The sequence below is a fragment of the Triplophysa dalaica genome, chromosome 13 (genome assembly GCF_015846415.1).
Source record: "Triplophysa dalaica isolate WHDGS20190420 chromosome 13, ASM1584641v1, whole genome shotgun sequence".
NCBI lineage: Eukaryota > Metazoa > Chordata > Actinopteri > Cypriniformes > Nemacheilidae > Triplophysa > Triplophysa dalaica.
In genome coordinates, this window is record NC_079554.1 from 6,682,580 (window position 1) to 6,699,510 (window position 16,931).

The following is a 16,931-nucleotide window of genomic DNA, read 5'->3' on the forward strand; positions in this document are numbered from 1 at the left end:
TGGGCAATTTAGAATATACCGTAAATTACATGGGATTTTATTAAAAAAGTTTTACCAGAATGTACATCAATAAACTGATTAGTTTCAATTATCGAATTATCGATGAATAAACTGCACAATTCCTATAATGGAAACAACCTTTTATAAATGTTTTAGTCAATATCAGATTTTATCACTCTATTTTCTATACTATTAGATCTTTTATGAATAAAACAAATGAGAATCTTTGAAAATAATACTTAAAGAATCAGAATCAGAATCAGAATGTTTGCACATACAAGGAATTTGTTTTGGTGACAGGAGCATCCAGTACACGGAATAAGCAACAACACAGAGACCATCCAACAATACAAAAAACAGTTACACAGATGATTTAAATAAGGGCCTATGGGTATAAAAATTAAGAAATACAATACAGTAAACATAAGAGTAAAGCTATAGAGAGTAAAGTTATGTGTGTATGTAAATATGTACAAGTAAAAAATAGAATAGACTATTTCAGTAAAAGGTATGCATTAGAGGGATCATATGAGAGAATATTCAAATATTTGGTTGTGATTTCCCTGATATGATATGTTTAACATTGCATGAGAGGTTACTCACAACTGTTAACTAACCATGTGACTTATTAAATGCATGATAGTGTCAGTGCTGAATGTGTTGGAGAGTTCTTTAAATTTTTTGTAGGTAGCCATGCAGGAAAATCAAGGGGTCATATGACACAACTAAAAAGAATATTATAGAATATTGGTCGAATACTGCAAGCGTGTGACGGAAATGTAACACTTCTTACCATATTTGGAACATCAGGTTTCAAAGCAATTGTACAGACAGGTACGCCCACCTTACTTGCTTATACATTTGGGTGGTCTTAATCAAATCATAGCACGAACAGACGTAGATTTGTGTGGGTGTGGTTACACGAGACATTTCAGGCAAGTCTGGGTGAGCATTCGCTTTTAGATTGTATGCACTTTAATTATTGCAATTTTATGTGTCTAATAAATGCATTTGCTACTTTTAACACACCAAACACATAAAACACGTATTTTTGCGCCATATGACAACTAGAATGAAAAGACTGCCATGGTCATCCAATGTTTTGTAGCTAGATTATGATAAACCCTAGACCAATAACCACATTTATCCATATCTCTCCTCTACTACTGGAAATACAAAGCTACAAAGCTTTAAGTACCAATTACCAACACTTCTGTGTGAGATACATTACAGCACATTTTGTGTGTCTCCTTAATTTGACATTTATCTTGGAGCCATTTTTAATAAAAGCTTTATTTAGCTTAATCAAGTGTGTACAATAAAGGAGACATTCACAGGTTTGCTTGGATTAAGCCTTGAACAGAATTAAATGTTTTTAACAGGTAAAATGATTATGAACAGACATGTCAATTAATAACTAAACTAACAATAAGTTATACTTTATAACAGGACATTTTTTGGTTTATTCACAAAACAGATTTATTTAGACACCTCATAGAGTTATTTCATCTACAACAAAAACAACAAAAACATAACAACAATGATAATGGTCCATAGTAGACATTCTCATGCAATAAGCAGTCAAACCTTGAAAAATACACAACCTCTGGTAAATTCAACCCAGCAACACTGTTAATAAGCATTATATTTATAGCAGTATATATTCTAATGATTCAAAGTAGTTTTTACTTCGCATTGTGACATGAATACGAAAGCGACCGAGCTACTATGTGTTACGAAAAACTACATCTACATACAAATTGAAATAGAGAAAAGTACCAAAGTACCAGTAAATACACGGATAGTACCGAGCAGTATGATTACAGGGCCGTTGGCAATCAACACAACACACTAACAATCAGGAAATGTTTATGTCTGTATAAAAAATATGTCGTTTAAAAAAAAAAACTTTCCATATAAGGTGACAGTAACAGCCACTATGATGTCAAATCAATGCATTAGATCATAAATTTAAATAATCAATGGTACATATCTGACATTTACTTTTCCGTTCTGATGAATTCGGGACATTCAGGGGTGTGATGTGCGTCATAGGATGTCCAATTTCCATTCCATGCGAGGCGTTCATACAAAAAATGCACACAAAATAGAAAAAAACTGTTGTATCCAGTGTTTTTCTCTGCTGTGCTTTCTTACTACTGATGGTCAAACGAGATGGCACACTTTCCATTCCAATGTAGGCTTAATGCAACTGATTCAAAAGACACGTAGACTTCATATAAATGGTTTCCTGTTTACCCAGCCCCCACCTCACCTAAAATAAGAAAGAACTATCATGTCTGAGAAGCCCTCTACCACAAGGGTCAGCTGATTTCCTGTGACCTCCCCATCATCCTGTTTAGGCCTTGGCTACAGAAGTTTATACCACACAGTTCATCTTCACCTAGACCTGAGCTCGTAAACATTTTTGTATTAATCTTTCCGATGTTTTGTCACATTAACCTCATTAACATGGGGATGCAAGTTTTAGAGCATTGAGTAAAAATAAAGAATTGCCATTAAATATTCAAGATTTTTATGCAACTTACTTCTGTTGGGATAGAGTTATCTCTTCAGATAAGATATGTTTCATGTGTGAAATATGTAATGATGTTTATTGAACAAAATCTCCGGCTCAACAAGACAGAACTTTTTGTCTTTCAAACTTGTGAAACAGTGCTGCACAACTATATCGTCCAACTGGACTCAACAACCAAAACACAAAGCAGAACAAAACAGCCAGAAACTTTTTTGTATTCCTTGACAACCGACTGACAACACAGTCATGAAGATTTGCATTACACAACTTCAGAAAAATCAGGGTTAGCATTATCTACCTAGCATGCAGCCCCTTGTTTCTAGATACTCTTCATGAGTTTGCCAAGGGAGTACAATGTACAAACACAGTGTTTGGCAACTTTTGATGAAACTGACATACACTGGATTGACTAATTATATTCAATATTAGGCCGACATAAACGACCCCCAGATGAGAATAAGAGTATGTTATTCTTTTAAAGCTAATTAACACTGAGCCGACCAGCGACAACAAACTTGTCCATATGTTAATATGATTTTAGTTCCTTTTCTGGCACAAGTTTCATCCAACCAATTTGTCTGAAAATTTTGATTTTCATTTCTTTTCTTTTCTTTCAGATTTTTTTAGCAACATGTACGGCATTTATAAAGGAAACTTTAAACCCTGTTTTACTGTTGTGTCCAATCTAGCCTCCGATTTAAAAGACCGTGTAGATTATTTGTCCCATCCCTCCAATACATCCCATTAGAGCGATTTTTTAAATTAGCGCTTCTAACGGCTTTATAAGTGAATTCCATTCCATTCCATTTTCTACCGCTTATCCGAACTACCTCGGGTCACGGGGAGCCTGCGCCTATCTCAGGAGTCATCGGGCATCAAGGCAGGATACACCCTGGATGGAGTGCCAACCCATCGCAGGGCACACACACTCACTCATTCTATAAGTGAATTGTAAGTGCAAATTGTATTTGTAAATGTCAAAGAAGATTTAAGGAATTGTATATTGTAAAAACAGGGGGTCATATACTATGTATTTACAAATTACATGTAAATGAATACACATTTTAATTTGTGGCGAAGGTCAAACATAATTTCATGACGTTACATGCAACACAAGACAGCTAGTGAGGCGATTTTCCGCACAGGGCTTAAACCTCATCCCAGACTAAATGAAATGTTAGAGGTGTCTTGAAAACTGGGCTGGTGGAGTTACACGTGGTATGAGGTTGAGAGGCATGTTGGATGTACTGCCAAATTCTCTTATGGCTTATGGAAGAGAAATGAACATTCAATTCACAGGCAACAGCTCTGGTGGACATTCCTGCAGTCAGCATGCCAATTTCACGTTCCCTTAAAACTTGCGACAAATAGCATTGTGCTGTGTGATAAAAGTGGCCTTTAATTGTGGCCGGCCTAAGGCACACCTGTGCATAATTTTGAGTTCAGCTCAAAATTTCGGACCCCTCAAAACAGTTAAACAGCACTGTAGCAAAGTTCAAAGTAGGGAAGGAAGGAGGCGGGAACCGGCAAACATTTAAAAAACTTTAATCAAAATAAACAAACAATGACACGGAAGTAAAAGGAAGTAAAAATAACTCCTTCAAACTGGATAAAAAATCTGTTCCCTGTTAAATTATTACTCAATGAATGAATTTGCATCTACGCTTTAAGACATTTGTGTCGTTGTTGCATTATTTGTGAGCTTTATATGCGCAATGATGTCTGACGTCCCCGCCAAAGGAAGAAGTCGCTTTTAGCAACTTATTAACTTTGTCAAGTTCGTTTGCTTTGGTTATTTTGGTCCGGACCAGAAAAGAACCTTGAACCTAACAGACTACATGTGAAGTCCCAACTGCATTGGACAGCTTTTATGATTTATATTTCAAAACGTAACTTACCGGACATCCAAAACAATGTTGCGGGCACAGTGCTGCATGGGTTATACATGCTCTGTGTATGCCTGCACATATGAGGGTATTTGAAAGAAGCCGGTAACTCGTAACGACCTCATGAAGTGTTTAAAGCAGTCAAAGTGGCGCCAGGAATTCCTACATAACATGCGCAAGCAAAGATATAATCAAAACTCTTTTAACATTACCAAAACACTTGATTTTAGGGTTGTATATTGTTATCACTTTCTGTTTTGGTTTGGTTCGATGCCTTTGGTCCATGTTGCGTTCATATTTATCTTGAACCAAGTTTGTTTGAAAGTTGCCCGAGACCCATGTTTTCAGCAGTCTCAGTTCAATTGTTTGGTGCGGACCAGGTTTGGGTGGCAGCATTAACACTTACACAAAGAAACCGCACTATCAGAGCAATCGCACCGGAGTTTGTTTTAATCTAACCAAACATGGCATATATGAACACACCCCAAGTCTCACAGGAAAGACACTTTAACACTTGAAGTTAAGTTCGGAACGAGATGGAGTTTGTATGAAAAATGCTAATGTGAAAGCTTCCAAGCGAACCCGGGTGTGCAAATGGCTAACAAGACTACCTGAAGGAGGTGGTCTGAGTTCGGATGCTCTGACATGGTTGCGCATGCGCACTTGATGTGGAAGTAAAGTGACCTGCGCATGCGTTAAGGCCGATTACGATGTATTTCCTTCAATAAAACACATGTGTGAGATGATAGTGTTGATGATTTACCTTGGATTCGAGCAAGTTTGAACCTGTTTTTTTGCGTTGCGAGTGGAATCAGAGTAGCAGGTCAATGGTAATCCGCCGTTTCCTCAAAATTGTCTGTTAGCAAGCAGCAGAAAACCGTCTGCATGCAACGCGCTCACAAAAACCAAATGTGATTGATGAGCATAATAGCAGTAAATTAATAAAAACACAATATATTGATCTGTGTTCTGTTTTCTGCCATGCACTGTGCACATTTTTTATGATGTAAGACAAACGAAAACGCACCAGGGTTAGACAGAATAACGTTGCGTGGGGCGCGGGGAACAAACGCACTCAACATCAGACAAACCAGCAAACCAGCCCAATCTGAAACGTCCTAATTGAGCGGCAGTTCAGATTGTTGTTAAGTTTGAAGATGAGTGCACAATGACTGCAGGATTGTTAAAGAAGCTTGGCTACTTCTAGGGGATACAAACAGAAAGTGGGTGTGTCTAGTGACGCAACAAAGTTACATCCGTCTCTCTTCAGTTTCAAACTGTTACTACATCAACCAAAACTAGGAACGCCTTATGACCTAAAAGCAAGTCTTGAGTGGTGTGCAGGCAAAATAAAACATATCTTGTATCAGTAGATCTTTAACAGGGATGTTTGATTTGGTCCTGGCTTGCCTTAAATTCCAGCTCATACTGGCCTCTCAGTGATCATGATTAAATTACGATGCCATTTTCTTGGAAGTTTGCGAATTGTTGTCCTGTTAAAGTTATAGTTTTATGTAAAAGAGAAGTGTAATGAATACCAGCAAAACTTCCTACTCCTTCAAATAAAGCTATATAAAAGGAATAACAAAATAAATAGCAGCAGTGGTTATCGACTTGAAAAAAGTAAAAAAATTGAGCAAGCTTTAGAAATGACAGAGATTAAAATAGATCACTTCCCACACATGATTTACAGTATAAATGCAGCGCTTTCTGGAACCAGTGTTTTCTAATTAATCATCAAAATTATGGAATGAACTGAAACTAAACTTAATCAGACAACAGTTTAGAATGACATGACTACAGAATGCTACTTTATGAACAGGTCAGAGTGAATAAAGGCCTAAAACATCAAATCTACGAGAACCTGTCAAAAATGGCTTCTTAACTGCTGTCTATTTCCCAGTACATGCTTTATTGATGTAATGCTAGAGGGATGGGCAGACATCCAACATGGAGTTCTCGTCAGCGCTTGTGACGCAAGCTTACACAGTTTATAGTAACAAATGGCACACCCCTTTCATAAGTCTGCCTTCATGTCATGTCTATTCTTGGTCTTGAGGCAGATTCATGACCAAGTCTTATGTTTTATGTGAGAGAGAGATGTTTATCCCATCGGCCTTTGATACTCTCTTTCCGGTCCTCGTCTTTTTCCCCGCCATCTCGTTCCTCGTTAGCTTTCCTTGAGTGTTTCATTACCCACACCTGCCCCTTGTTAATTATCCCTTTTCTGTCTCACTATATAATATATGTCTATTATCCTGTGCTCATTCGTTGTATGTACTTGTACTTACCTGTATGTACTAGTGCTTGTATGCCTGTTCGCCTTGTTTCCTGCCATTTACCTTGCTCGTGTTCCTGTTACCCTTCACTGTGGATTATTTTGCCCCTTGTCTGGATATTAGTTGTGAGTGTTTGTTTTGACCCTGTCTTTATGTTTTGCCCCTTTATGTTTATCTTTTCCCGTCGTGGGAAGTCTTTTGTTTCTGTTTATTTGTTCGGTCCTTGTTTCCCCTCTGTGGGTTTTTGTTTGTATTTATTTAAGTCTTGTCTTTGTTAAACCCTTCACCATCTGCAATTGGGTTCTTTCGCCACAAACCCCTGACAGAACGAACGAGCCAGAACTGAACCCAGCAGGTAGCCCCATGGACAGGCTCCCAACTAGCCGGTGGCCGTGTACCTGCAATCCGGTATGGTGGGAGGCATTAGCCTCCCAGTCACACGCCGGAAGTGGCCCATTCCCGGCCTTGTGCCATCAGCCTCTGCAGGACTACACTCGGGAGATCGAGGCCAGGAGGGCATCCGTCCCTGAGGGGCTGGTGAGTGCCTACCTGATGGCCGGAATGGATGACCCACCATCTTTTTCTGAGCGAGAGGAGTTAGTTTATCAGCCGTTTCCACAGTTAGTGGAACGGCTGCAGCTTCGAGAGGAGTATGGCAAAGACTCCTCTCACAGCTGTCATCCAATCTCCTCTCGTCCCAGTCTGGTGTCCATCCCGGAGGACCGTGTGGTGGGTATGGTGGTCCTCCTCCTAGCCCCCTGCAGCCATGGACATTGACTGGTCTTGCCTGGCCCGTCGCCTCTGCAGTCTTCGCCAGGGGAGTGAGAATGTGGATGAGTATGTGGAGAGGAGGAACTGGTGGTGCTGTTTAACGCTGGTCTCAGAGACCCACTCTCCCGAAGGGAGATGAGAGCGATGAGGGAGATGTGAGTTGGACTTCGACGCTGTGTGGCTAACCGCTGCGGCTCGATCGGAGTCCACGACCTCATCGAGTGCCAGCTACCCATTGCCGCTGTTCATGATTTCTGAGAGTGGTCCTCTGCAGATCGGGGTTGTGGGCACCGCCAACCCCCCCCTTAACCTCTGCAGCCCCTCCAAAATCACCCAGTCTCACTGGCAAGCGGGGGAAACGAGAGTCCTGGGGTTCCTCTTCAGAGGCCTCCAACCCTTAGCCATCCGCGCCCTTCACCTCCTTCCTGCAGCCGACCACCAGACGGGTGGCTCAGCTGAAGAAGAAGAGGTAACGGAGGGCGTCTCGGAGTCCGTTGGTTCCAAGTCCAGTTGTCCCAAGTCTGGTGATCCCAAGTCAGGTGGTCCCAAGCCCCTGTGTCCAGCCCTGTGTCAAGTCCCATTCAGCCGGCCTTCCAGTCCAGACTTGCCCAGACATTCTTCCAGCCGATGTCTCAGCCGGCCTTCCAGCCGGTGACTCAGCTGCTACCCAGCCCGGTCGTTGGTTCGACACCCTGTCTGGTTCTGCCGGCACGCTAGCCGGCAGCCAAGCCTGCACCTGTCAAGCCCCATGGGGCTTCGCGCCCCCGAGCGCCACCCCAGACCTGGACTGTTCCCCCGTGCCCCCACCCCAGTGGACTTCCCCCAGGAACTTTGTTGTTAAACCCACCACCCTCCCTTGTTTGTTATTTTTATAATCCCAACCTGTGTGTTACCATTTCTTGAATGCCCATAGCCTTGTTTTGCTTGTTCTGTTGGATGTTGTCTGCTACCCAGTCGGTCTTGTCTTGTTAGTCTACCCCTTGGTGAACACCTGGAGGTGTTCATTAAAGGGGGGGCTTCTGTCATGAGACTGCTTTCATGTCATGTCTATTCTTGGTCTTGGGGCAGATTCATTATGAATTCTTATGTTTTATGTGAGAGAGAGATGTTGACCCTTTCGACATTAGATACTCTCTGTCTGGTCCTCGTCTTCGTTCCCGACATCTCAGTCCTCGTTAGCTTTCCTTGAGTGTTTTATTACCCACACCTGCCCATTGTTAATTATCCTTTGTCTGTATCCCTATATGATATCCTTATGTCTATTGTCCAGTGCTCGTTCGTTGTATTTACTTGTACTTACCTGTATTTACTTGTGCTTGTATGCCTGTTCGCCTTGTATCCTTCCATTTACCTTGCTCGTGTTCCTGTTACCCTTCACTGTGGATTACTTTGCCCATTCTCTGGATATTAGTTGTGAGTGTTAGTTTTGACCCTTTCTTTATGTTTTTGCCCCCACGTGGGAAGTCTTTTGTTTCTGTTTATTAGTTTGGTCCTTGTTTCCCCTTTGTGGGTTTTTGTTTGTTCCTGTCTTGGTTAAACCCTTCACCACCGTCTGCCTGCAATTGGGTTCTTTCGCCACAAACCCCTGACACACCCCTATGGACTTGGGGGGGAAACTCAAAGTGGAGAGTGCAAAACGATACTTTTAATAAACATAAACAAGATACACCGAATGAGCACAATAACACTGACGAGAACGGACAACAACGGGGCAAACATGGTATAAATAGACTCTATGTGATGAAGATTTTGCTTACAGGTGGAGTGATGGTGGACGAGACACAAGTACGGGAGCTTTGGAACTTCAGTCCGAGGGGGAAACACAGGGAGAGACAAAGGGGAACTGTGACACAACCCCTCCGATGTAACATGTCGAGAGGATGTAACACACACTGAACAGGACGGGAAGCCTCCAGAACAGTGCATGCTATCGGCACCGGAGTTTCAGGGGCTCCATGGAGGTGCAGGCAGTTTGTGTAGTTTGGGTTACCTGGAGCTTAACGGTCATCGTGGCCGTAGCGCTGGAGCTGAATCGGGTTGGAGCAGAAACAGGCTGATGCACAATAATTACCTACGGGTCACCATTACTTTGTAGTCACATTCTCACTAGAAGCTGTTCTGTAGTCAATAAACACACACGATGGTGCTGCCACCGACATTTAGGTTTTCTGTGCTCTCTGTGTGGTGCTGCTAGCTACGGGTTCCTATGAGGAGCTGTTAGTTACCTCAACTCTGCCTGTAGTAGCAGTAACCATTGTGAATTCAATTCCCATTTTATCTATGACTGAGCTGGTGATTTTTCTGGAATGAGAAAATTGGACTGCAAAACTGCCACATGAAGGCAATGAGGAGAATAAAAACAATTCCCTTTTCTTTTCAAAAATCAAACAACATAAGTGTCCTATGCCTGTTGACTTTCCCATATGTGGCAGATTGGTTTTGTTCTTTTTTTGTATAGCTAGTCTTTTGCACTTAGCAAACACTGCAAAAGTGGAGAGCATGACTATGCAATTAGGTGAGTAGACGGAGGCAAATAGTGAATTAACACAAAAAGATTGGTTGGATAAATCAAACAATTTATCGGCAGGAAATTATGTTTTACCTGAACTTGCAAGACTAAATTATAGGGTCCTGGCATAACGTAATCATCTAACCCAATTTGCTGTATAAGTTGACTGAGGTAAATCTTTGTGAAATGGCTTTTTGTGAAAACCATTAGCCTAAATTACACAAAATAACTAACTGAGTTTAAATCATTTGCTGACAGCTTGGTCCCCCCAGTTAAAAATCTCATCTGCATGCCTGGTTGTATCCATTTTTGAGGTCCGTTCTTCTGTCACGTCTGCCAGTGACTCGAGGGATGCAGGGTGTGCAAAACAATATGTTTAATAAACATAAACAAGATACACAGAATAAGATACACATGGATGAGACAGAGGTGCGGGAGCGTGGGAAATTCAGTCCAGGTCAGAAACACGGAAAGAGAGAGGGGAACATGACAAAACTTTAGTATCACTTTCTCAGTCTTCATTTATATATTTTTCCACATTTTAGAATAATAGTAAACCAATGAAAACAATGGAATAACACATTTACTGTGGGAATTATTTTGTGACTACATAAATAAACTATATTTTAGCTTTTCCAAAACTGTCACTACATGCCTAGATTTTCCAAAATTGCATTTTATCATGCAGCTTCTAAGGGGCTCAAACTGGGAAGCTACTGGGACAGTACTGGGAACATGTTTGGACTGTTATTGGTTGCTTTTAATTCAATATTTAGTCCATGATAACAATAAAAAACTGTTGTAAAGATTGTTTGTTTACTAAAGTAATTTCAAACATTAAAAATACATACATAAACGCACAAAAAATGTTTTTGATATCATGAGAAAGATTTTTGCAAGTGATTCCATACTTTTGACCAGTAGTGTACATCATACAGTATAATTAAATAAAAACAAACTGTACTTAAACGTGTTAAGTACTTATTAATCATTACATTTATTTCGGTATTTAGCAAATCTTATTTTTACATGAATTTGATCATGTTTAGATGCAAAGCTAATTACAACAGTGAGACAACAATTACATTCATAATATATTTTCTTAATAAATTCAGCTTTAGAACCAAATAATGACCATCTTTGCAGTTTTTAAAGTTAAGCAACAGGCATGGGTAGGTTGAAAGATTGTTAACTGAAGGTTTCTGATCAGAGAACCCATTTCACTCAAGAATGTTATCAGTCACAGCACATGAACTAGGACATTTTAGGGTGGCTGAGTCATTATGGTCCTCGTATGGTCTATTTACAGGGGATAACAGAGAAAGTAGAAGCTATGTAAGTGAGAGCTTTCATGGAAAAATGATTTTGTTTGTTATTCTTCACACTCACTTTGTAAATACGAACACTTGAAAGGATCCCCCTGTCTTTGGCACATAGGGGAAGCCCCATCTTTCACAGGGGGGATGTAGGTGTTGGGAACCAGTTTGTTTTTCCAAAAACGAGTGGGAGTTTTTTTTTAGCTCAGTGATAATTTACTGATGGTGCCGATGGCGGTGGAGGGGGCTATCTCTGTAGCACTAGGGCCGTGCAGCGTCCGGGACTGCCCCATCTGAGTCAGTTAAGGCCTGTGGTCCTTTACGTACCTGCACCTGAAACCTGATGAAGCCGAGACCTTCTCTGTAAGCCTTATGCGCTTGCAAATGCTTGCACACAAAGGGTGAGGTTTCTGTATATGCATTGTTTTACAGTATGTTACAGAGGCTAACAGGGGCTTATGGCAGTGTGTGGGTTAGCTCATCATACGTTAAGTCAAGTTGTTCAGTCTATATACTGTATGTTGGGGACTGCCCCATAAGACCAGAAAGTCAGACTCCTTATTGATCAATCGGAGCTGAGTATAAAAAGTGCCATATATTAAATAGCATTATTATCCAAGTTAGTGACAAATGAGATGAATGTGGGTTAAGATATGGAATGTATATCAATCATTTTTAACTGATGGGAAATCTATATAAACTTGTAAATGATATAATTGTTTGAAAATATCTTTCATTTCATTTTTCAGATGTCAAAGTTAATAATAACTTGAAAGGCTATTAAAAAATCTGCCATCACTTGGTAGACAAATTATACAGACTCAAATAATGGGTTTTCATGCCCTAAACCATTAACAAAACAATGCAAGATAAAAGTAAATAGAAACTATGACCTGAACTTTATTCAAACATTAATATACTGTAAATACGGTACATAAATTTGTGATAAGAAATTCAAGAGAGATTTTCTAACAAAAAACTCAAAGTATATGTCATTGACCATTTGTTGTTGTCGATAAATGGTTTTGGCACTGTGTTGGGTTGAGTCAAATATAAAAAAATCAAAGAGCCTAAAAAAGGTTTTTGTTTCACAAGTAAATGTATCTACAAACAATAACAAAAACTGAGTAAGAAAATGTAGTGTATTGTTCAATATGACTAATAATAATATTTAAGCACAAGAAAACATAACCATTGTTGAGAAAATTTTGAATTCCTGTTAGACTAAAAAGGTTGTGCCACATAGCCTACAATGTTTCTCCCAGTTTTCATTGGTCTGTTTCTGATTGTACCTGGAATACATGAACCTCCAGTTTGTGCTATATAGACAGTTTCCTGGAATCTTTCTAATGGTGTTGAAGTCTGGTAAATGTTTGTGTTTGGTAAATAACAATTCTCCCCCTGTTTCCCTGCACATGTATGCACGATGTATAACATGTTGGTGTTGTGGCATCTCCCTGCAGCGACACAGTCATTTGAGGAACTTGAAAATATCAGAGCCCATCGCATATGACATCATAGATAACCTTCAGGGGACTTCACTGACATTCGCAACTGGGCAGGGTGAACCTTAACAAAGACAACAAAGAAAACGGGAAGGTAATGTGTATCTGCACAGGGCTGAGAAGTCATGTCTGTTCAAGAATTCATTGACTGGTGACTTTCACTTACATCAGAAAGAAAAATCCTGCCCTAACGTATTCTGTTTTAGTTCAAAGGCTTGTTTGTTTCTAATAATATAAGAAATGAGCATAACTGAAACTTCCATGTGTAGAAGAACATAGTTCAGATCATAAAATCCTTGCATTGTTGTATCCTGTTTGGGTGAACAAAAGCAAAGGCCCTTTGGCAAGAACGGAGAAAGAACTTGTTTCCTGACAGGTGGGATGGTTTAACTGTTTTTTTTCGTACTTGTTTTAATTGTAAAATGTAATCACATAACTATTTCCATAACTTATTTAATTTGTTGTTTATTTCATTATTTAATTCATGATATGTAATCTATTAAATAACTTTTCAATACAAAACACATGAAAACTTCATTGTTCTGTTTAAAGAACTGTATCTTTAAATGCATACACTCCAAAAAAAATCTGGGTTGTTTCAACCCACAGTTGGCTAACGACAACTGCATTTTAGTTGAAATAACCCAACGATGTGTTTTGTCCAATACTGACCAAGCCTTTTTAGAGTTTTATATGTAATTACTTTATAATCGTGTTCAAAAAGTTCACTGAAAATGTAAATCTATCCTTCCAAGTTAAAAATTGACCAAAGAAAAGCAAAGGGCAGATTTCAACACAACTGACAAGAAGACATTGTACACGTAGCACATTTTCCAAAACAACATTTTCACCGTAGAACCTGTTGAACAAGTTACATCTGAAGATACAGTATATATCCATTGTTTGTACAAACTTCAGGAATAACTGAGCAGCAAATTTAAAGAAACGAATAGAAATTCAGTTTGGAGTAATACCGTCAAATGTTGAACAAATCAGTAAAGAACACAAGAACACATCTTTCTTTACACACTTTCAAATCCCTTTTTTCACTACCACTAGTAAATCCCAAAATAAGGCAAGGCAACCCACAAATATAAATGCTCTTTCCATGTCCACAACGGAATCTCTTACTTTTCCTGTTGGTTTCTAATCTGCTGGATACATGGCAGATTTTATTACAGCTATTACTAGCCATTTTGTCCCAATCTTTTGGCCCTTACTGAAACCTGGTTGAAAGCATAGGACAGTGCCACTCGCTGCCCTCTCCAACAACACATTCGAATCACATGCTTTTACTATCACCCACTCCACTAAAATCCACTTTGTTGTAGGGATGTACTGCTAAGGATTTTTGGTCCAATACCTATAACCAAAAATAATTTTAGTTTGGGGGCAAATAACCAAAATCTTGACCGTAAGAGATACATTTTTTCTGAGCCTCAAACAAAAGCAAATAAATATAAAAATGGCAGCTTTTAAATAATTAACAATTTATCTGCTTTAATATATGAACCCAATTTTCTTATTGGACAGATAACATCATTAATTCCTGACAATAAATTGTTTGATTTATCCAACCAATCTTTTTGTGTTAATTCACTATTTGCCTCGTTCACTCACCTAATTGCATAGTCATGCGCTCCACCCTTTTGTGATGATGGAGTTGAATTGTGGTAGCTGAGATGGACATTCTTTGTGTTCTTTTTGCAGAATTTTTCCAGGCCTGATGAAATTTTTATAAAAACATGTTGATAACTGCAAAATACATCTCTTCTTATATCCTTAATTGTTGGGTATACTGAGATGCAACATTTAAATGCTTTTACTTGGACCCATTGTGCAAGCTGTCTCTTTAATACTGTGTGGGTAATAAACATGTTGCTCCTGATTGGGCTGACATTCTTCCTCAGGGGTAAGCGCTTGCTCCTCTACTCTTTTCTATATACACCACCTCCCTGAGTCCAATTATTAAGGAACATAGGTTTTCACTCAGCCTAAAATAACCCATGTAACACCCCTCTTGATTTCACTTTATTGGCTGCCATTTGTAGCCTGCATCAAGTTTAAAGAGAGGGACCCCCAGGAGATCAACCCTGGAGGGGACCCCGAGGAGATCCATACTGGAGATGGCCGGCGAGCTGTCTGCTGGGTTCATTTTGGCTGGCTCGTTCTGTCATGAAACTGACAGGAAAAGAACCCTAGTGCAGACAGCTCCTCAACAAAAGACATTTATTTAACATGAACAAAACAGAACTCAAAATCCCTCCAGGGGAAAAACATGAACAACATAGTATAACATAAAACTCAAGACTTAAAACATAACTTAACTTAACAAAACCAGGGGGATCAGGGCATGACAGGGATAAAGACAAGCGGACCAGCACAGGATAACAAACACAAGGGCATTAAAATGGAAGAGGAACAAAAGAGGCATAACGAGGACAACAGGTGAAGGGTGTAAACTGATAACGGAAAATGAATAAGGAAACATAGGGGCGGGGCTTAGACAAACGACATGGGGCTGTCATGATCCTTTCAGTCTGAACTAGAAAAGAACTAGGAAAAGGACAGGATCATGAAAGGGTACAGGTTGGTCCTTTTTCATTCTAGGTTAATATCCAACCCCTTTGTTTTGTTTACAAACCAACCATAGGAGAGTAATGGGGAGTTAATAAAGGTGATAATGGTTTTGAAGAATTTCCTCTACAGATGGAATGATGGTAGGGGGTTGGACGTTCTCAAAAGTTTTTTGTGTTTTAGTAAAATTATAATTTTTGATTATTTCTGAGAAATTCTTACAACATTTTTCCTAAGTTTCATGTAAAAAAAAGAAAATGAAATGGAGAAAAAAACGGGTCAAAACAACGGAAAAGACGATCAGCGTTTTTAAAACAGTTTTTCATAGTTGTTCATATTTAGTTTAAGCAACACAAAACGTCTTGGTTACGTATGTAACCTCAGTTCCCTGATGGAGGGAACGAGACGTGGTGTATCGAGAACGACAGATGGGGTTCGCCCTTGAGAACCAATCAACTCTGACTACTATAGAAAAGGCCAATGAAATTTGGCAAATGAAATTTGCATCCCGGGCTCCGCCCCCGGATGTCCGGTATAAAAGGAAGCCGGCATGCAGCATTCATTTACCTCTTGTTCTGAAGAGCCTCTCACGACTGCAGCATAATTCGATACGCTTTTCTGGCATAAGGGACACAATGTCTCGTTCCCTCCATCAGGGAACTGAGGTTACATACGTAACCAAGACGTTCCCTTTCTGTCGGTCTCTCGACGTTGTGTCGAGAACGACAGATAGGGTTGCCTATGGAAAACGCCACAACGCTGTATCGCGTCACAATCTCTAGCGAAGCGACGGCAACAGGCCTGGGCCTGTCAGCTCGATGCTTTCGCGAAACTGTAACCTTTAGTAAGGTAGGGACGATCCGCTGCAAGACGTCGTAGATCCGGCAATGTAGAAGAAGAAGAAGAATTTATTGAATTCGTTCTGTTCGTAGCCATGAGCGAAGGCTCTGAAGAACAAAAGGTAAATGAATGCTGCATGCCGGCTTCATTTTATACCGGACATCCGGGGGCGGAGCCCGGCATGCAAATTTCATTCGCCAAATTTCATTGGCCTTTTCTATAGTAGTCAGAGTTGATTGGTTCTCAAGGGCGAACCCCATCTGTCGTTCTCGACACAACGTCGAAAGACCGACAGAAAGGGAACTAATTTTTGTATATGTTAGTTAAAAGTAAAACAAAAATTGATATAACCCTGATTTATTAAATTAGTTTATTATTATGCTCTCAGGCAATCATGTTGCTGACTGTCACTAAGGTTTGCTTTATTGGATTTCAACAGATACTGCAATATATGACTGCTGGATGAAGAGACATTTCAATGATTTATGATGTTATAAATATAAAAAAATTCAGACGACTGAGAGATTAAAACAAAAATAATTATTGTTGATTATTGCTTTTCTATATTGTTTGCGTTTGATTTTACTCATTACTAAAGCGGTTATATAAACTGCACATGAATAGAATTATATAAAATGGGCTAAGAACAATCCCCATCACTGAAAGATCACTGACTTCTTTTTAATTTCGCAAAAATTAATAGTCGCAG